Source organism: Primulina eburnea, unplaced genomic scaffold (genome assembly GCF_022965805.1).
Source record: "Primulina eburnea isolate SZY01 unplaced genomic scaffold, ASM2296580v1 ctg424_ERROPOS1667910, whole genome shotgun sequence".
Classification (NCBI taxonomy): Eukaryota; Viridiplantae; Streptophyta; class Magnoliopsida; order Lamiales; family Gesneriaceae; genus Primulina; species Primulina eburnea.
Genome location: NW_027331236.1, coordinates 2,993 through 23,907, shown reverse-complemented (window position 1 = coordinate 23,907; position 20,915 = coordinate 2,993). Strand labels below are relative to the sequence as shown.

Here is a 20,915-nt window from a genome sequence, read left to right as displayed (position 1 = left end):
CGCTGTCGAATTCATCCCATGTGGATTTATTTTCCTCAGCTAGAAGAACTTGGTGTTTCTTTCTGAATGATTTCTTATCATCTTTGGTTCTTCTCTTGTGCTCGTGTGATTTCTTTCCCTTTTCAGCTGACACTCGACTATCCTTCTTTGGCTTAGGATAGTCAGCAATGAAGTGTCCAGTTTTGCCACAGTTGTAGCAAGCATTTGTTTCTTCCTTGATGTTATTCATCTTATATTGTCTTTGAAAGGAGCCTTGATTTCTTCTCATAAATCTTCCATACTTTTTGACAAATAATAACATTGCGTCATTACTCAACTGATCAACAGTTTTCTCAACTGAACCAATTGGTTCCAGTTTGACAGCACTAAAAGCTGTTTTAGCTGCTGTAGTGACCCGTTCCAGAATCACCTACTAATCAGAACTTAAGCATGCAATTAACTTAATAAAACTGAATCAGATAAACAGCGGAAAAACAACATATACAGCCCGATCGAATCAGTAAGTACGAATACTAAAACAACCAAATCAAACTAAATCCCAAGAATAAAATACCAGCAACTACAGGTCAACCCCTGCTAGCTCCCTGTCCTCTCCCTCCTGGACCGTCCAACCTGAGACCTGCCCTATCGAATAGGGTGTCCAAAACAGAGATAAACCGAGGACGTGAGCATAAAACGCTCAGTACCGAAAGAATGAGTATACAAGACTATGACATGCATGTATGCAAAATGTACTGGATACCAGGGTCTGGGTATAACGAAAAACTGCTCAGGCAAATGACGTCAAGGTATGTAGCACTCTGCGCCGTCGCACCAGGAGGTGGCTCCCATACCATAAACCTGTGGATATACCGGTATCCTGACCACCGTCGGCCAACGGGGTCCAACCATCCACAACAACCGAGGGCTGAGCACCCTCTGAACAGGCTATCTCAAAAGATAAACAGGCCCAACATGATTATGCAAATGCCGCATAATAAACCATGCATCATATGTCAGATAATAATGCAACACATAAACATGCAACACATAGTAAAGCATACTCAACCAGGATATCTCGGATAGTACTTCCGTACCTCAAACCAGTAGATCCTAGCAATCAGCCCTAGAATCAAGCCTACAACCCAAGTGATACCATATCACTAAACCACATCTAAAAGCCTTAACTAGACTAATAGATACTCCCAAATCTCAAGGGAACCCAGAACCATACCTGCGTCCGTAGTCAGCCCACTGATGCCGCTAGCTCCCAACTAGAGCACAGCTCCGCTACAAAGCCAGTAGCTCCCTGCTAGTGCCCGAACCTCGGGAAAAGCTAGAAACCCATCAGAAACGACTAAAACGCTCTGGAACTCTCGGAATTGGTAATTGAAAAGTGAAGCCTCGCGCCTCTATTTATAGACGACGATCGGACGATCCGATCCACTTCGGAAGATCCGATCCTGTGCACTTCGGACGATCCGATCCACTTCGGACGTTCCGAACTCTGCATGTCTTCCACGTGTCCAGCCACCTGTCTTCGGACGATCCGAACCTCTTCGGACGATCCGAACCCTGACACGGTCTACTGTTGACAAGACTCGGTCTGACACCGAACCGAACGGTCCATCCGAACCCACTTCGGACGATCCGAACCTCTTCGGACGGTCCGATCCTGGTTCGTTCCTTCCGAACTCGCAGAATATAATTAATCCAATAATTACTCAATTTAGGCATCGGGATACTACATTCTCCCCCTCTAAAAAGGATTTCGTCCGCGAAATCGAGTCTGAAGAATAACAATTCTGAACAATCAATACATTCATCTCAAGAATGAATTACAAATTGAAAGCACAACTGAAATTACAATCATAACTGAAAATGCTACAACTAGAACAACTCAGGATGCTCTGACCGCATGCGACTCTCTAGTTCCCAAGTAGCTTCTTCAGTACCTCGGCGCTGCCACTGCACTAAGACAAGAGGAATAGTCTTATTCCGCAGTACCTTATCCTTCCGGTCTAAGATCGAAACCGGTCTTTCTACAAAAGACAAATCCGGATTCAACTGAACTTCTGTCGGATGCAAAACATGGGACTCATCCGCTACGTATCGTCTCAACAAGGACACATGAAACACATTGTGAACACTAGACAGATACGGTGGCAAGGCTAATCTGTAGGCCAAATCTCCCACACATTCCAAGATCTCAAAAGGACCAATGAATCTCGGAGATAGCTTACCCTTGAGTCCAAATCTCAGAATCCTCCGAAAAGGTGATACCTTGAGAAACACTTTCTCGCCTGCAACAAAATGAAGAGGCCTGCGCTTGGTGTTCGCATAACTCGCTTGTCGATCCTGAGCAGTCTTAATCCGCTGCTTGATCACAAGAACTTTATCCTTGGCCTGCTGAATCAATTCTGGACCCTCGACCTGTCGTTCTCCGACTTCCTCCCAGAACAGAGGAGTACGACAACGTCGACCATACAACGCTTCAAACGGAGACATACCAATACTCCTATGAAAGCTGTTGTTGTATGCAAACTCTATCAGTGGCAAATGATCCTGCCAAGCTGGCCCGAAATCCATCACACAAGACCTCAACATATCCTCAAGCGTACGAATAGTCCTCTCTGACTGTCCGTCAGTCTCTGGGTGATACGCAGTACTCAAACTCAAAGTAGTGCCCAAAGCTTGCTGAAAGCTACCCCAAAATCTAGACGTAAATCGAGGATCTCTGTCACTAACGATACTCACAGGCACACCATGAAACCGTACAATCTCCTGAATGTACAACCGTGCCATCCGATCGAAAGTGAAATCTCTGTTATACGGAAGAAAATGGGCAGACTTGGTAAGCCGATCTACTACAACCCAGATAGCATCTCTATTCCCCACAGACATAGGCAAGTGAGTCACGAAGTCCATCGTGATATGCTCCCACTTCCACTCCGGAATAGGAAGATTCTGCAACAAACCTCCAGGTCGTCGATACTCAGCCTTTACCTGCTGACAGACCAGGCACTTGGAGACATACTGATAAACATTGCGTTTCATACCTTTCCACCAAAATCGAGTCCTTAAATCTTTATACATCTTGTTGCTCCCCGGATGAACACTCAACTTGCTACGATGAGCCTGGGACAAAATCTCCTCCCTCAAAGTGTCATCCTCCGGTACAACAACACGACCAGATAAGCACAAAAGACCCTGAGACTGATAGTGGAAACCAGAAGTATTATCTCCATCAGCCAACCGAGCTAATTTCTGAACCTTAGAATCAGACATCTGAGCATCTCTAATCCGAGAGTACAACACTGGTTCAGACAAAATAGTAGCCACACAGATACTCTCTGATCCCTTCCGATGCTTATAATTGAATCCCATCGAACAGAAATCCTGAATAATCCCAGATACAGCACAAGTCTGAAGAGCAGACAATCTCACCTTGCGACTAAGAGCATCAGCCGTGAGATTCGCAGATCCTGGATGATACTTGATCTCACAATCATAATCCTTGAGTAGATCCATCCAGCGACGCTGACGCATGTTCAACTCTGCCTGAGTGAACAGATACTTCAAACTCTTATGATCGGTGAAAATCTCAAATCGCTCACCATACAGATAATGGCGCCAGATTTTCAAAGCAAAAACGATCGCTGCTAATTCCAGATCATGAACAGGATAGTTCTCCTCTTGAGGCTTCAACTGCCTCGACGCATAAGCAATCACATGCTCATTCTGCATCAAAACACACCCTAGACCCTGCAAAGAGGCGTCGGTGTAAACACTAAAACCACCAGATCCAGCCGGTAAGGCCAAAACAGGCGCAGATGTCAACCGTCTGCGAAGCTCCAAGAAACTCTCTTCGCACTCTGATGTCCACTCAAATGAAACATCTTTCCGAGTGAGCTGAGTAAGTGGCTTAGCAATCTGAGAGAAGTTGACAATGAAGCGGCGATAATACCCAGCCAATCCCAGAAAACTGCGGATCTCGGCTACTGTCGTCGGACGCGACCAGTTCAATACCGCCTCCACCTTGCTCGGGTCAACTGAAACTCCCTCGCTAGAAATAACATGACCAAGGAATACAACCCTGTCAATCCAAAACTCGCATTTACTCAACTTCGCATAAAGCTGATTCTCGCGAAGTATCTGTAAAATAATTCTCAAGTGTTGTACGTGTTCTCGCTGATCACGCGAATAGATTAAGATATCATCTATGAACACCACAACAAATTTATCCAAGAAGTCTCGAAATACCCGATTCATCAGATCCATAAAAACTGCTGGTGCATTCGTCACCCCAAAAGGCATAACCAGAAACTCATAATGCCCATACCGGGTCCTGAATGCAGTCTTTGATATATCTCCCTGATGAACTCGAAGTTGATGATAACCAGACCTTAAATCGATCTTGGAATACACAGAGGTACCTTGCAGTTGATCAAATAAATCATCAATCCGTGGCAACGGATACTTATTCTTTATCGTAGCACGATTCAACTGCCGATAATCTATGCAGAGCCGCATAGAACCATCCTTCTTTTTGACAAAAAGAACTGGTGCTCCCCACGGGGACACACTGGGTCGAATATACCCCTTGTCAAGAAGATCCTGCAACTGCTGTTTCAATTCTTGCATCTCTGATGGAGCTAAACGATAAGGAGCTCTGGAGATTGGTGCCGTGCCTGGCACTAAATCAATGCTGAAATCCACTTCCCGAACTGGAGGAAAACCAGGAATCTCCTCGGGAAAAACATCCGGAAAATCGCAAACCACTGGAATGTCACTGACCCCGACACTGTCTGCGGACGAATCAATAGCATAGATAAGGTAGCCTTCCCCGCCCGACTCTAAGGCACGACAGGCTTTCAGAGCAGAAACCACAGGCATCGGGGGTCGCGCTCCCTCTCCATAGAAAAACCAACTGTCGCCCTCCACTGGACGAAACTGCACGAACTTCTGGTAACAGTCCACAGTAGCTCTATACACAGTCAGCACATCTATTCCCAGAATGCAATCAAAATCCTCCATCGCAAGAATCATCAAATTAGCAGTTAAGATATTACCCTCAAACTCTAGAGGACAACCCATCACTAGACGTTTAGCTAACACCGAATGACCCATCGGTGTGGAAACAGATACCACAATGTCCAAAGAAGTGAAAGGTAAAGCATGACGCTTAGCAAACCTCGCAGATATAAATGAATGCGATGCACCAGTATCAATGAGAACGTAAGCAGGTAATCCACATAAATTACAAATACCTGCAATAACTCTCTCGTTCTCCTCAGCAGCCTGATCCTGGTTAAGAGCAAAGACCTGCCCTTGAGTACGCGGTCGGAGGTTAGAGCCCTGAGTAGACTGTCCCTGCTGTGGCCTCTGATGAACTGAAGCCTGAGAACCAGATCCTGATCCTCCACCCATCTGTGGACAATCTCTCTTCATGTGGCCCATCTCACCGCACCTGAAACAAGCACCCGCAACTCTGCGACAACGCTCTGTCGGATGGTCCTTCCCGCAATGCTGACACGGGCCCTTCTTCTTCCCAAAATGGTGAACTCCTCCAGATCCAGAGGAAGAAGAAGTAGATCCAGCCTTCTTAAATGATTGGGCACGGGGACCCAAAGAACTAGTAGGACGAGCAGACTGCATGGCTCGACCCCTCAGCAAACTGCCCTCTGCCTGGCGACAACGGTTCACAAGGCCCTCATACGACTTCGGATCATCACAGACCACGACCCGATCATAAATCTCCTGATTGAGGCCCTGAAGAAAATGATTATACTTGGCCACCGCATTGTCACTGACGTGCGGAACATATGGGAGCAACTCAAAGAACTTCTGCTGATACTCATCAACAGACAAACTCCCCTGCTTCAGATTGATCAACTCAATCGCCTTGGTCTGCAGAAGAGCTGGCGGAAAGTAAAGCAGCATGAAAGCAGCTCGGAAATCGGCCCAAAGAACTCGGCCCTGTCGCTGAACTATCGGTGCAGAGGTAGACCTCCACCACTTACGTGCACCGCCCTCCAGCAAGAAATCAAGGGTATCTATCTGCTGCTCCGCCGAGCACTGGAAAGACTTGAAACAGCTCTCCATCCTCTCAAGCCAGTTCTCCGCAACATCCGGAGTCTCGCCGCCCGAAAGAGGTTTCGGCCCCATCTGCAAGAACCTATGCATACTGAAACTCCGAGGCTCATCTCGTCGGTGTGGACGACGTTCCCGATGCTCTCGACGACGCTCCCGATCGTCGCGGTCTCCCCAGCGTCCCACGCTGCCATGACTACTAGCATCGTCGTCAAAACCAGACATCTCTACAAAAAGTCACCAGAGATTAGACCCAAAAGAACAGTTCTAAATCCCAAAATCTTAATGCATGCTCTGATACCATAAATGTAGTGACCCGTTCCAGAATCACCTACTAATCAGAACTTAAGCATGCAATTAACTTAATAAAACTGAATCAGATAAACAGCGGAAAAACAACATATACAGCCCGATCGAATCAGTAAGTACGAATACTAAAACAACCAAATCAAACTAAATCCCAAGAATAAAATACCAGCAACTACAGGTCAACCCCTGCTAGCTCCCTGTCCTCTCCCTCCTGGACCGTCCAACCTGAGACCTGCCCCATCGAATAGGGTGTCCAAAACAGAGATAAACCGAGGACGTGAGCATAAAACGCTCAGTACCGAAAGAATGAGTATACAAGACTATGACATGCATGTATGCAAAATGTACTGGATACCAGGGTCTGGGTATAACGAAAAACTGCTCAGGCAAATGACGTCAAGGTATGTAGCACTCTGCGCCGTCGCACCAGGAGGTGGCTCCCATACCATAAACCTGTGGATATACCGGTATCCTGACCACCGTCGGCCAACGGGGTCCAACCATCCACAACAACCGAGGGCTGAGCACCCTCTGAACAGGCTATCTCAAAAGATAAACAGGCCCAACATGATTATGCAAATGCCGCATAATAAACCATGCATCATATGTCAGATAATAATGCAACACATAAACATGCAACACATAGTAAAGCATACTCAACCAGGATATCTCGGATAGTACTTCCGTACCTCAAACCAGTAGATCCTAGCAATCAGCCCTAGAATCAAGCCTACAACCCAAGTGATACCATATCACTAAACCACATCTAAAAGCCTTAACTAGACTAATAGATACTCCCAAATCTCAAGGGAACCCAGAACCATACCTGCGTCCGTAGTCAGCCCACTGATGCCGCTAGCTCCCAACTAGAGCACAGCTCCGCTGCAAAGCCAGTAGCTCCCTGCTAGTGCCCGAACCTCGGGAAAAGCTAGAAACCCATCAGAAACGACTAAAACGCTCTGGAACTCTCGGAATTGGTAATTGAAAAGTGAAGCCTCGCGCCTCTATTTATAGACGACGATCGGACGATCCGATCCACTTCGGAAGATCCGATCCTGTGCACTTCGGACGATCCGATCCACTTCGGACGTTCCGAACTCTGCATGTCTTCCACGTGTCCAGCCACCTGTCTTCGGACGATCCGAACCTCTTCGGACGATCCGAACCCTGACACGGTCTACTGTTGACAAGACTCGGTCTGACACCGAACCGAACGGTCCATCCGAACCCACTTCGGACGATCCGAACCTCTTCGGACGGTCCGATCCTGGTTCGTTCCTTCCGAACTCGCAGAATATAATTAATCCAATAATTACTCAATTTAGGCATCGGGATACTACAGCTGCTAGTGTGGAAGGTTCTCTTTCAAGTCCTTTGATTCTCTCATGGCCATACTCTTAACATCCTACTCCTTGGGAAGACCTCAGACACCTTTTAGTACAATTTTTTTGTTAGAATACATTTTTCCAAGTTCATTCAGTTCATTTATGATGCTGCTAATTCTCTCATCATATTCGTTCATAGATTCTCCAGTCTACATCTGTATATTATCGAACTTCTGAACAGCAACTGAAAGTTTGTTTTCTTTGGTTTGCTCATTGCCTTCGCAGAGCTGAATCAACTTCTCCTAGATTTTTTTTGAAGTCTTGCACATCTTATTTTGCTGAAAGTGATTTTTTCCAGCGTTGTGTACAAGATATCTTTTGCCACATTGTCCAAATTGGCTTTTCTCTTGTCCTCTACTGTCCATTCCTCACTTTATTTCTCAATATGATTGGGTGCACCATCAGTTATGGTAACAACAGTGTTTGCTTTCATTATTCTCATGGGTTCGTCATTAATGACATACCGTGTCATCATCTTGTGCAGCTAGATGAACCTACATCCTAATCTTCCAATAATCAAACTCTTCTCTTGAGAAAATTGGAATTTTGTTAAATGAAGACATGGTGATCAGATTTTGTAGATAGGAATATTCAGGAACAAGATTCAACTGCTCTGATACCACTTGATAGGATCGGTTGGTATGTGAAAGAGTGTTTAGAAGGCGGGTTGAATAAATACTCTACAATTTTAGCACCTTTTCAAATAATGAGTCAGTTTAGTGATAAACTGAAATCGAAAATCTTGTTATTTCAATATCAATCAGTTAACTAATGAAAATGCAAAAATAAACTGACTGACAGATAAAATATAACTGAAATTAAGAGACACAAGATTTATGGATGTTCGAAGATTTCAATCACTCCTACGTCACCCCTTTTATCTAGAAGATATGATATTCATTAAAAAACTTTGATCAATACAAAACTTATACATACCCCCTTCAGTTTTGGACTTAACAATGTCAAAATGAAACTCTTAGTTTCAATACAGTTTATCAGTTCTCAACTGATCTGAAACTACTTAGCACAACTGATCTCTATAAGATCAAATATTACAATGATATGTGTTTGTGCTTGTACGCTCAATATATAGCCTTGAATGCTATGAATGTTTATGCTAAGTGTGAGCTTTTGAAATCTTTTGAATATGAACAGAAAGCTTAGTGATTTCAGCAGAATAACAACTTGGGAGTTCGGTTTCTTATATTATCTCAGCTGCTCTTCTTGTCTATTTATAGGCTTTGCTTCCAATGGTAACAATGAGTGCATTTGAATCTTTCTATCCGTTGTTTACGACGTCAATATCCTTCTGACAGTCGTACACTATAGCATTGCTGAAATGCAGCGTTCCCACTACATGTTGCAGTCTGCTTTTGTACAGTTGTCGGTTCATAGTTACATTTATTAACTGATGACGTGTCCAACTATCAGTTTGATACATCCGATAGAATTAGCTGATAGCTCTCAACTGATTGTAGTAAAACTGATCAGTTCCAACTTATCATCCAGTCGACTACATAGTTCAGTTATCTTAGTTCAGTTACATTATCTGCGCACTAATCTTCAGTTAGACAACCAATAGTTTTCGTATTTTTAGATCAGTTCTTTTCAGTCTTCTTGATCAGTTTGTTCAATCCTTATACGCTCAGTTTGTAAAACTTCCGAATAAAGTTTCAAACACTTTGGTTTCTTCCAAAATCATGCCAAAGACGATTTTGACTGATCTCATCAAACTCATTTCTAATAGTTTAATGAATCCTTGTTTATTGGGATCAAATGTTCATGCTGCAATTCTAAGAGCTAATGTCCTATCATCTATGAGATATTCTCTGCTTTTGAAGTCCAGTACATCAAGGTTAAGCCTAAACCCATAAGGATGTATTAGTTAGTCTTCCCATAAGGTATTTGGTGCAAGGGGATTTTATTTCTCCTTGACCGTGTTCCCGCTGGTGTGATTTTCCACCAGTTTGGAAATTTGTTCCGGTTCCTCTCATGTTTGTATCATATGATCTCACATTTTCTCTTGGTGGTTCTTGCAAACGTATTCTAATAATAATAGAATTTTCACCTCCAGTTGTGTTTATTTTCATATCTACGACCTTGCGGTTTTCAAAAGACTCTGCAACATCTTGTAGATCATCGAGACCAATACTCTCTATAGTTATCATCAGAATGTTTTCTTTTCTTAGACAGTTTGCTAAGACTGACCATTTTTTCGTTGTCGATTAGAGGTTTTTCAAATGCTTGTCCTTCTCTCTCTGATGTAATAAGGGTTCTGTGGAGACCCGGACGCTAATCATGTTCATAATCGTCATTGGGACTAATTAATCAATTCTAAAACATGGTCTAAATTTTTTTTAAATGCGGAACGTAGTGAAATAAAGTCCTACACATATCAGTATAAAAGTACAAATCCGGTACTATATACAAAAGTATTCAAACTAGGGTTAACAATTACATATCAAGTGTCAAAACCCTATCTCTATTCCAAGTCCGTAGCCTCCACTCTAATCACGATCTCTCTTAATCTCCTGGACCCTGATCCTGTCCCACCTGTTGTCATGTACACATACAAACAAGACAACAGCCGGATAATTTCAGTGATAATAAATCCCAGTATAAATCAACGAAACATGTCATCATATGATAAACATAAAAGCATGAACATATAATAACAATATGTATCAAAATCTGGAAGAAAATCAATATCAAATTGTCGACAATGCTCGTGACTCCACGACTCAGACTAGACTCAATCCTAGTCCTAGGGATCCGGGTTTCCAGATGTTGGTATTCCTATATCGATCAACAGTAATAGAAAAGACTACAGTTCTATCCACATCGATATAACCAAACATCCAGTGTTGGGATGTTGGTATTCCTATATCGACAAACAGTAATAGAAAAAACTTCAGTTCTATCCAAGTCGATATAACCAAACATCCAGTGTCCTGACCTATCCGTCATAGACTGTGGTCCTATCGCCAATATACTATCTTGTGACATCGTGCAATGTACCCGTGGCTACCCCGCCACTATCAGGTATTTTTGTCACAAGATTACTCGTCCAATGCATGCTCCTATAAATCCATAGAACATGCATTTAATCAAATCAATAAACACAATGATAAAACATAATCATAAGTATGTGATTTAGGGAAACTCAAGTACATCCTACTTGAGTCGATGTCCCAATACCACATTGACTTATACCTTTCGTTTGCAGTTTCGGTCTGGAATCCAAACTCTGTCAATCCCTCAATCTGGCAATGGCAATATCAATGATATCATATCAATATACCGCTCAAATTGATACCAATCTGATCAATAATTCAAAATCGACGGTATAACCGCACAATCCCGATATCCCGGTCAATACAACATTACCAGATAATAATTCCCTCAAATCATATTCAATACTGATAAAATCTGATATCATATCTCAGTCAATTACTTCAGAAAATCATAACAATTCCATAATCAGTCTGTTTTTCATCATGACTTCGATTCTACGATCTAACATGTCAAGAACATCATATATGACGTGTATTCAATTCCAACAACATCATAATTTCAAAACATGTCAAAACGTAGTAAAACTTACGTCCATTTTTAGCCTACGTTGATAGAAACTCGGTACTGAAGTCGGATTTAAAATCAGACGGACGGATTTTGCACAATCGCGATCCTAAGATTCAAGAACAATTTTCTCAAGAGTTTCTTTCACTTTTCGTTTTTCTGAAGATTATAACGAGTGTGTGTGTGTGTGTGTGTGTGTGTGTATATATATATACACACACATCCACGTACATGCAGCAAGGCAAATGGCGCACCCTTCACGCAACACGTCTCGCGCATATGCGCGACCCTCCTCCGCGCATATGCGCGAGGCGATAAGCCCTGGCGCGTGTCTACACGGAATCTCGCGCATATGCGCGCCCTTACTCGGCGCATATGCGCGACACCAATGTTCAAAAATGCAAACTCTCGTGTTGTCTCGCGCATATGCGCGGATACACGTCGTGCATATGCGTGAGGCTCTTTGGACATGGCTCGCACAGCTCGCGCATATGCACGCACACCCACTGCGCAGATGCGCGAGTCCCTCTGTCCATTTCGCGCATGTGCGCATCTCATGTCGCGCATGTGCGCGAGAGGTACTATCCTCGCACATAATTCGTGTTACGCCGACTCAAATCGTGTCCCGATTAATTTTTTTATAATCACATGAAATTATAAATCAATCATCGTTAATTACAGTGATTAATTCTCGGACATTACAGATTCACTACCAAAAGATGGTGGTAACCTTCCTTCCGGGGTCCTTTAACAAAAATTTGATTGTTGTTTTGGAGTTTGGATTCTTGATTGAGTATTTTTAACGTCTCAATAATTTTTCTTGTTTTTCAATGATTTCTTTAGTTTTATGTGGTACATAGTAGGGGTGTCAAAATCAGACACGGACCCACCAACCCGACACGGTTCAACCCGAAAAAATAAGGTTTGGGTTTGGGGTTTCCGAGTTCGGGTCAGATCGGGTTGGACCCGATAGCTTACCCGAAAAAAATGATCGGGTTAGGTTGTGTTCGGGTCAACCTGGGTTGCCCAAAAATTTAATTTTTTTTAAATATATATATATATATAATTAATAAACATTGCCTACATTTTTTTTTTTATATTTTATGTCTGAAAAAATATTTATTGTATATTTATATCATAAATTTTCATAATTTAATATTTATTTTGAACATTTTTTATTTTTTAAATAATTTTTTATTTGATTTAGTAAATATACTTTATTTTTCTACTATTAGACTTTCAAATTTAAATCATATATATGAAAGATATTTTGTTATTATGTGTTTAAATTAAAATATTATTATTATTTATTGAATTTTATTTAATTTTCTTTAAAAATATTCAAAAGCGGGTTATACGGATTGATGGGTTGATCGGATTGATTCGGGTTCAGGTTCGGGTTGATAGGGTTTTCGGGTCGTTAGAGTAATTTTTGAATAGTACTATTGCTCAACCCGGCCCAACCGAATTGACACCTCTAGTACATAGTATAGTTGACTGTCATAATTGTACTATCTTTTGGATTTCTCTAGAATGTCCCGAGAGTTTAGAGGAATCCAGGACTATTTCTAGGAATCTGTTACTTTGAATCATATTTTTACCTCGGTAGTTTGATATGTTCCTAGTTGTCTCGATATCTAGCCTTTGTTAAATCTTTTTGTTTCAGTATTCCAAAATATTAGGATAAACCTAAAAAAAATACATCTCAGGCGTATATTCTATCCATATTTTGAGAAAATCTCCTCCTCAGCAAGAAAAGTTACTAAATAATGATAATTTTATATGTCTGAAATAAAAATCCTAGGCTCTGTATAATTATTTTCTAATAATAATAAAACAAAGGTATTTTGAGTAATTTTGAAAATATTTATACCTAGAGGACCTGATTGGGAAATTTTTTGAAAGTTAAATGATTAATTTGTGAACGTCCAAAGAAAAGGGATCAAATTCAGTTTTTGTTAAACATTAGGGATCAATTTGGGTTTTTGCACATTTCGACATCAAAGAAAAACAAAATATGTTTTACACCATACATCTATCGAACAAGGTAAAAATGACAACGCTAATTTTAGAACAGATTGTGACACGATACATAGTACAGGCCCTAAACAATGCCACAAAGTGATAATCTTTGATAAAAAATCTAAAAAATATATTCAAAATTAGTTTTTGATGAGCTCTGTCATAATTAAAGTTAAAAATAGTTAGGTATTTATATCTTTCAATTCATTCTCTCACATATCTTTATTATATCATTACTCTATCACTTATATTTGTAAGAAAGATATTTGATTTGTCGTAAATGTATGTACTTATAAAAAGTATGTAGTTTTTCGAACCTAGGAATTGAATTGCATATGAAAACTTTCCGATTAACGTTTTTTTGTTTATCGAAACATTGAAAATATGTCGAAGATATGTCACATCTACTCATTTTTCAAAATTTTAAAAAAATTATGCTAAGTACACATTTTTTTTATTTGCACCCCATAACGATGTAAAATGTTATCTTAGTCATAAGAATGGAGTGTAGTAGCTTAAGATATATTCTTGAAATATATTTCACAATACCAGTGCACAACTAAAGCCACATTTTGTGAAATTTCTACATATAGATAATCCATCTAAAGCTATTTTACTCCTTGCCAAATAGATATCATATAATATACACACAATTATATTTATTCGTAATTTTTTTTACAATCTTAGTTCAAATCTTATCTTATTTTTTAAAAATCTAATTTAATAATGTAAAATGTATTTGTATACTCTAAATGATGACTCAGTTGTGTAAATTGGAAGAGAAAAGGCATCCAATTTACCCCAAAAAAGTCGGACAATAAAATTTCTTTTCATTTGCTTAAATAAAATCTTAGTAGATTGCCAATGAAATTAATTTAACAATAGAAGTTGATTCTGTCTGGGCACAGGAAATTCTTTAAGAACAGAAGTATCAATTACACATCTCACAAACTGTAAAGAATATTACAGGCTAGCATCATCTTGATATTCAGTTGCAGAGAAGATCTGCAAACAAGAAAATAATCAAAGTTCCAAGAGGCCAAAAACTAGTCATTGATCGAGATAACGAGTGATTTCTGTCCTCGCCTTATCCATCAGCATACGACGAGTCTCATCACGAGTCAACTGCTTGGGCCTTTCAAGATTTTGAGGTGGCGGATTTTTAGGAATTGTCCGCGGCTTCTTAGTTTTGGACCGAGTTTGTTGTGCAGGAAGGCATAATATGATTCCGGCTTGTGTTTGATTCCGAGTACGAGGAGGCAATAGATTAATTTCGTGTAAATCAGAGGCAGCCGCTGGAGTCCTCGGTGGAAGAGATTGGCGTGGGGGATAACTGAAAACCATTCAAGGGAAAAACAGTCCCACAACGTAGATTAATGATAATGAATATTCAAATCGGTCACGAAGATCAACAAACGGATTCTGCCATTCGATGATATGATCTTTTGCCCGTGGTAAAAGCAATTAAAAAAATAATATGTTTCAAGAAGTAACACAAAGACAAACCACACGGGGAATACATTTTCTTTAGGCATTTAGAGTTTAGGGTTACATTATGTTCATTGGAGACATCCCAATGGGATATATGACAAACCAACTACTGGGAATTATTAACTTACCAAACTTTTTCAAGCTCAACCAAAATACACAACCGAACAGAAAATTAAAAAACCTTCTTAATCTGCATATGAATATAGCGCAAAAATCCCATGCAGACCTAGATTTTCACGTGTTGCCAAGTCTAAGCATGCGCAACTGAAACTTTCACCTTTGACATTAACCAAATGAAGGTCACAGCATTCTTCGAATTGAAAAAAAGAACAAAAGTCGACAAAGTCAATCATATGTCACTGAAAATGTGGTAATTAAAACAACCACCACCAACAAACTAGATTACCGACCTCTAGATCGACTCATGGATTATGAGAAAATAACAAAATATGCGGACAAAAAATTCCGTTCATACACATTACGAGAGTGTATAACTGAAATAGTATAAAGCATTCAAGGGGGAAAAAGTCCAAAAGTAAACTATGATTAAGAATTTTCAAATTTTTCATGAAACTTCATACAAGGAATTCTGCGATTCAATTAGATGATTTTTTTATATCAGTGGCGAACACCATGAGTTATAGGCCAAGTTTTGAGAAGTTGCATAACGAAAAACAAGTGTGTCATTGCTATGTGGGTATTTCATTACTTTTAAATATTTGAAATTATGATTTAATGAACCATGTCAATCCATTTCCAACAGATGACATCCAATTCTTTGTTGGAGACATCCCAAAGGCATTTTTGAAATGACGACAACAATAAACCAGCTTACCTGAAAAAATAAATATCGAACTCCAGGTTTATCCCTATACTGAAATTTTTAATTTGAAAATACAGTTGGCGTGAAAACCCCAAGCAGGCCTACATTCTCGTGCATTGCTAATTCTAAGCATGCGCAACAGAACTTGCAACATCTTTCAAACAAATTGAATAAATATTCACTGATGCTATTCATTTTTATGATCAAAATGCACACCTTATGGCTTATACATCATTTATACCAAGTTTATCATTGAAATCTAAAACCATAAACCAATGTCTTTCGGGGTTTTTTTTGTTAAATGCAGCACAATCTCCTAATCACCCCCTTCTACCTTCCAAAGCAAGAAGGGAACAAATTGTCAAAAGTTTCGGATCATCAAATGGATTTCATCATTGATTAGTGATATGCCGTAATTGAGTATAACCCACATAGAAAAAACTAATAAATGGAATAATATTTAAGTATGGCAGTACCATGAATCAGTCACGCTTGCAGAGGCGCTTGGGTGATTGAGAATGATCTGGGTACTGGTTCCAGGTGTCAAATAATATGGGTGACTCATAGTAGTATCGCCTGGAAAACTGGTGGCCTTCGTAGGAGTCCCAGGCTGCATAGTTGGAACAAGGGATCAAGGGAAGTCATGTAAGTCATTGTATGAAAAACATGAAAAATGTCAACACACAACACTATCAATCTTAAATGCCTAAAATTATGATCACAAATGCGACAACCAATAATATTGATAGCGGATTTCTAAAAAAATAAAATAGATTAAAAAACGTGCAATCACAAAAATATGGGGACGTAGAACCATGACCTAAGATATGCGAATAAAAACATGAAAGAAAGACTTATGTTTCAAAAAGTAACATAACGACAAATACAATGCACAATTGCTATATGAGATTTCATTTCCTATTATGTCGTTGAAAGTTGTGATTTAAGTCATCATGTAAGTCCATCTCCAGCATATGACATTGAATGAATCGTACGGAAACATCACAACGACATTTATAATAAGGCAACAAAAACAAACCAACTAACGGAAAACTAAATTATGGAAATATTTAAGCTCCAAGCCAGACCACGTCAGAATACAAAAAGTTACCCAACTTTTGAAATCTGCAAACAGAATTAGCGCGAAAAACCTAACCAGACCTAATTCTTATGCGTTGCTAACTCTAAACAAACAAAACAGAAACTTTCATCAAAATTTTACAAATCAAATCAATCAAAAAAACAGAGCACATTCATCAGTAATACCAGAACACACAAAAAACCAGATTTGTCAACACAATTTTTTTAACATTAGTTTTGTTACCGGAAGCCCAAAACTACAGCCATCTACTTTCGCACCTTCCAAAGCCAAAAAGAAGGGAAAAGATTTATGAATACTAGTCAATGCTTCAGATCATCTAATGTATCTTAATATTAGTGAGTAACACATAACAATTGGGGAAACCCACAAAAAAACCAATTATCAAGAATAAACCCCATGAGTGAATCAAACAAAAACAATAGAAAAAAAAAACTTAATCAACCTGGATAGTTAATCAAAATGACATTGAGTGAAAGAGGCCAGAAAAATAATAAAAGCTTGTTCAAAATTGAAATGAGAAACACCCGATGTAATGATATGAAGGAACCCTACACAGAAAAGATGGGCATATATTTACACAAAAAAATCAGTAAATGAATTGATCTAACCAAAACCCTAGACTCCCAGAGTAAGTTGACATACATTCAATTATATATAGTAAAAGGAAAATCACATAAATACATACAAAATCGCCTCTTTCCATTTGTTGTTTTTAGCACAAAGGTAAATAGAGTTGCAGAGAAGTGGAGAAAAAGAACTGATTTTGGTGATTTAAGGAAATCAAAGGGAAGCAAAAACATATAATTCTGGGAAGAGATATATATACTTACAGGGGGATCTGACTTAAGAGACTAGAAAATTGAAAGCCCTTCCTAGTTAGTTAGAATTGTAACAATGGTTAGCTTTAACTTTCAATGAATTTGGACACATATAACTGGAAAATATCATTTAATGTTTTTCACCAAATTACAGATTGGATGGCATTAGAATTTGTGCTAAGATTACAAGAACATTTACGATTTTGTGAACCTTGATTGTGTTTATGAAACAATGTTACCGTTATTGTTGCTTTATGATTGTTCATATGTATTAAGGGTTATACAAATTGAAAAACTGACAGAAGGGATCAGACAAGGACGGACTGGAAAATTTGGCTTTATTTTACTCAAAGCCAAATTAGTCATAATTGTCTCTGCATTCACACATATAACTGAATCGTTGCATTTTAAAGCAGCTTGGTTTATGCTAAATACAGACTGGATTACACTAGGATTTATAGTAAATAAGATTACAAGAATATCTAGGATTTTGTGAACCTTGATTGTCTAGGAAACAATGTTACAAGTATTGTTGCTTTATTGTTCAAATCTTTTTTATCGTGTTTTGACAAAAAAAATACACACTATGACAATGTTATTCAGGAAAATTCAATGTTGAAATTCACAATTAGCTCTCCAAAATAGATAGACAAATTTTTTTCGTCGATGTCCATGCAGATTTGTGTAATCCACTTATTTTCATACATGCATGCTTTGAGTTCTTAGCAACAAAGTTTATAGAATCTATAACTCTATGCAAACTCAGCACTCTGTCAAACGGCTGTATAGGCAGGAGTGGACCAAGGATTTCCAGGAAAGGGAGGCGAGCCATTAAGATGGGGACAAATCAAAAGAATTAAGGGGGTCAAACATGATTTTTAGAAACATAACGAGTAAATGTCATTTTTTGGCTTCAGGGGAGACTGCCCTTGGTATTGGAAGCTTGATGAGGACCAAAAATTATGTTTCCATGTGCTTAGGGGGATGGAATCTGAGCTTTCATTAACTAAGTCAAAAATCGAATGAGCCCTATGATGGTTTGCAGGAAGAGTCCTTGTGGTCAGTGTGCTGGAAATATGACGGAGTGGTCACATGGTGATCTTTACAGTTTTTGTTAAAAATCTAAATGCAAAATTTTGACTCATCACGAAAAGCTGTTAAAGCATGTTGCAGCTATGTATAAATGATTTAATTAGTAAATTTACCCATAAAAATTGGCAAATAGCAATGTTAATAAAAACAATAAGATAAAAAAATACAACTCCTACTTCGAATATCGTCAAAGGAATGACATATTTGTGAAGGCATTCCTTAAAAAAGTTATTTATTAATCAATAGTACATAATAATCAACTCAATAAAAGATAAGTGCACTGTTAGTGAACTGTTAGTGACTCTTGAAGACACAACGAAGAGGATATAAGTTATTTCATCTTAAGAACTATTAAAGTTATTGAAAGATCGAGAATCAAGTTTATCATAATACCATTTCTGATAAGAAAAATTATCACGATCTCCATCTTTCTAGGACATAAATCCTTTACTTTTTCAAACTCTTTTCTATTCATCATTTCTAATCTTTTTCTTAAAATATAATCATTTTTTATTTCCTTATTTTTCCACATGTTTCTTTCAGTCTTTCCACTTAAATTTGTCCTTAGTTTCTGAAAAGAATGAAACTGTGGAACAACAATGGCCATCCCATTCTATCGGTTCTCGAGGCATTCGGCGAAAACATGAGCTCCGTGAGCATAAATCCAACATCAAAATTTGTTCCATAAAGCATAGAGTGAAAGAATTAACTTTCATTCAGCATATTCCAATATGAAACTAAATTGTGCTGCAGCCGCAGAAAATATAAACCATCTTTTACACCTGACATCAAACGGAGAAGGTGAAAATGCAGAGCTTATTCTAGAGTAGATTCTAACACAATACACAGTAAACGCACTGAATAATGCCAAAAAAGATTAACTCCGACGTAAAATATGCAATATATACAAAAAAAGTAATATAAAATACCCCAGTCCATCGACTTTGTCATGACGACCGGTGCCGCCACGGCCACCGGTGTAAGAAACACCTTCCGTCGAATTGAATGACACTGACGTCCGCCCCATCTTCGGATGAGGCGGAGACCGAAGCGGCGGCTTGTATTCATCTACTTTTTACTCTGTACAAGAAAGCAGATAAAGAGGGATGAAGGCAGTCTTCGAGGAGTTTTAGATTGGATGTACAATCTGTGTAGAACAATGTACAAGTTCAATTATTTAAAAATGGAATGTAATTTAAAATATAATATTTTTTAGGAAATAGAAAAATAAAAAAGAATTCAATCCAATGTACATAAAAAAAGTAAATATCACTATGCTTTATTTATTAATTTAGTTTAGATAAATTTCACTTACAATTTCTTTTTTCCTAATCGGAGTTTTTATTCATAGTATTTAATTCAAATTTAATACACTTGCGCGTCAACAACTAATGTTCTTCTTGATTGATTGTGTTTTTTACCTTTTAAAATTGTACTATTATATAAACGGCTACATTAAATAAAGACATCATCTTATAGATAGTATAAATAAAACGGATAAAATAGTCTTTTATGGAAGATTATATGATTTGATGTCTATCTGACATGTTATGAAAAGAAACTAGATTTTGACTGACTATTGGAGTTTTTTCTTAGTGAGTGTTCTGGTTATCCTTAATCATAAAATTAACAAAACCCGACAATTAGCAAAACTAGACAATTCTGGTTCACTAGAAATAAAGTTCTAATTGCCTTTAAGATTTTGGTTTTTCTTAAGCAGTCCATCACCACAATTAAGATTTCCTTAACAATATCTCTTTTTATGGGGATTTCAAAACCAAAAGATTATAAAGCGGATAAAAATAAGATAAGAGCGTATATAAGAAAAGTGAGAACATCAAGATCATACAAATGCATAGTAATCACAGTCAATTAAAGATGAGCTTAAAAAATATGTTGTTTTAAGTATATTCCTCAACATTGATTTCCTCCACTTCACTTTCTTGATCTTGTATAGGTTTTGCTTCCGATCTTTTTCTTGCATCTTCTTCCCCTTTTTTGCAGCGCTTTTTCTGACCCGTTTGTTTTATGGGTCTGGAAAAGTGTGAATTTTCAAGATGAATAAATTCAAATAATTGAGTTTTGACAAAATTGGATTTGAGACCAGAAAGTTGAAAGATCATCATAGTCACATCTTTGTTGATAGAAAAATTTTGTTTAGCCTGACGTTCTTTGAACAAGTCAAAAGTAGATTAGCAGCAACCTACTCAAAGGTAATGCCC

The 20,915-nt window shown here is 38.7% G+C and overlaps 1 long non-coding RNA gene across 2 annotated transcripts in view; it reads right to left on the bottom strand.

Moving 5' to 3' along the window:
- Positions 1-19,839, bottom strand: part of LOC140821116 (uncharacterized) — a 33,186-nt gene extending 13,347 nt beyond the window's left edge. The window contains exons 1-3 of one of the 2 annotated variants that reach the window (XR_012115642.1): positions 19,623-19,839; positions 16,158-16,291; positions 14,334-14,700 (exon numbers count right to left, since the gene is read on the bottom strand). This is a non-coding gene — a long non-coding RNA (uncharacterized lncRNA). Of the gene's footprint in view, positions 1-14,333; positions 14,701-14,982; positions 16,292-19,622 lie in introns of those variants that run through there. The other variant, XR_012115641.1, reaches the window with a different exon arrangement.
- Between the last annotated feature and the right edge of the window lie 1,076 nt (positions 19,840-20,915).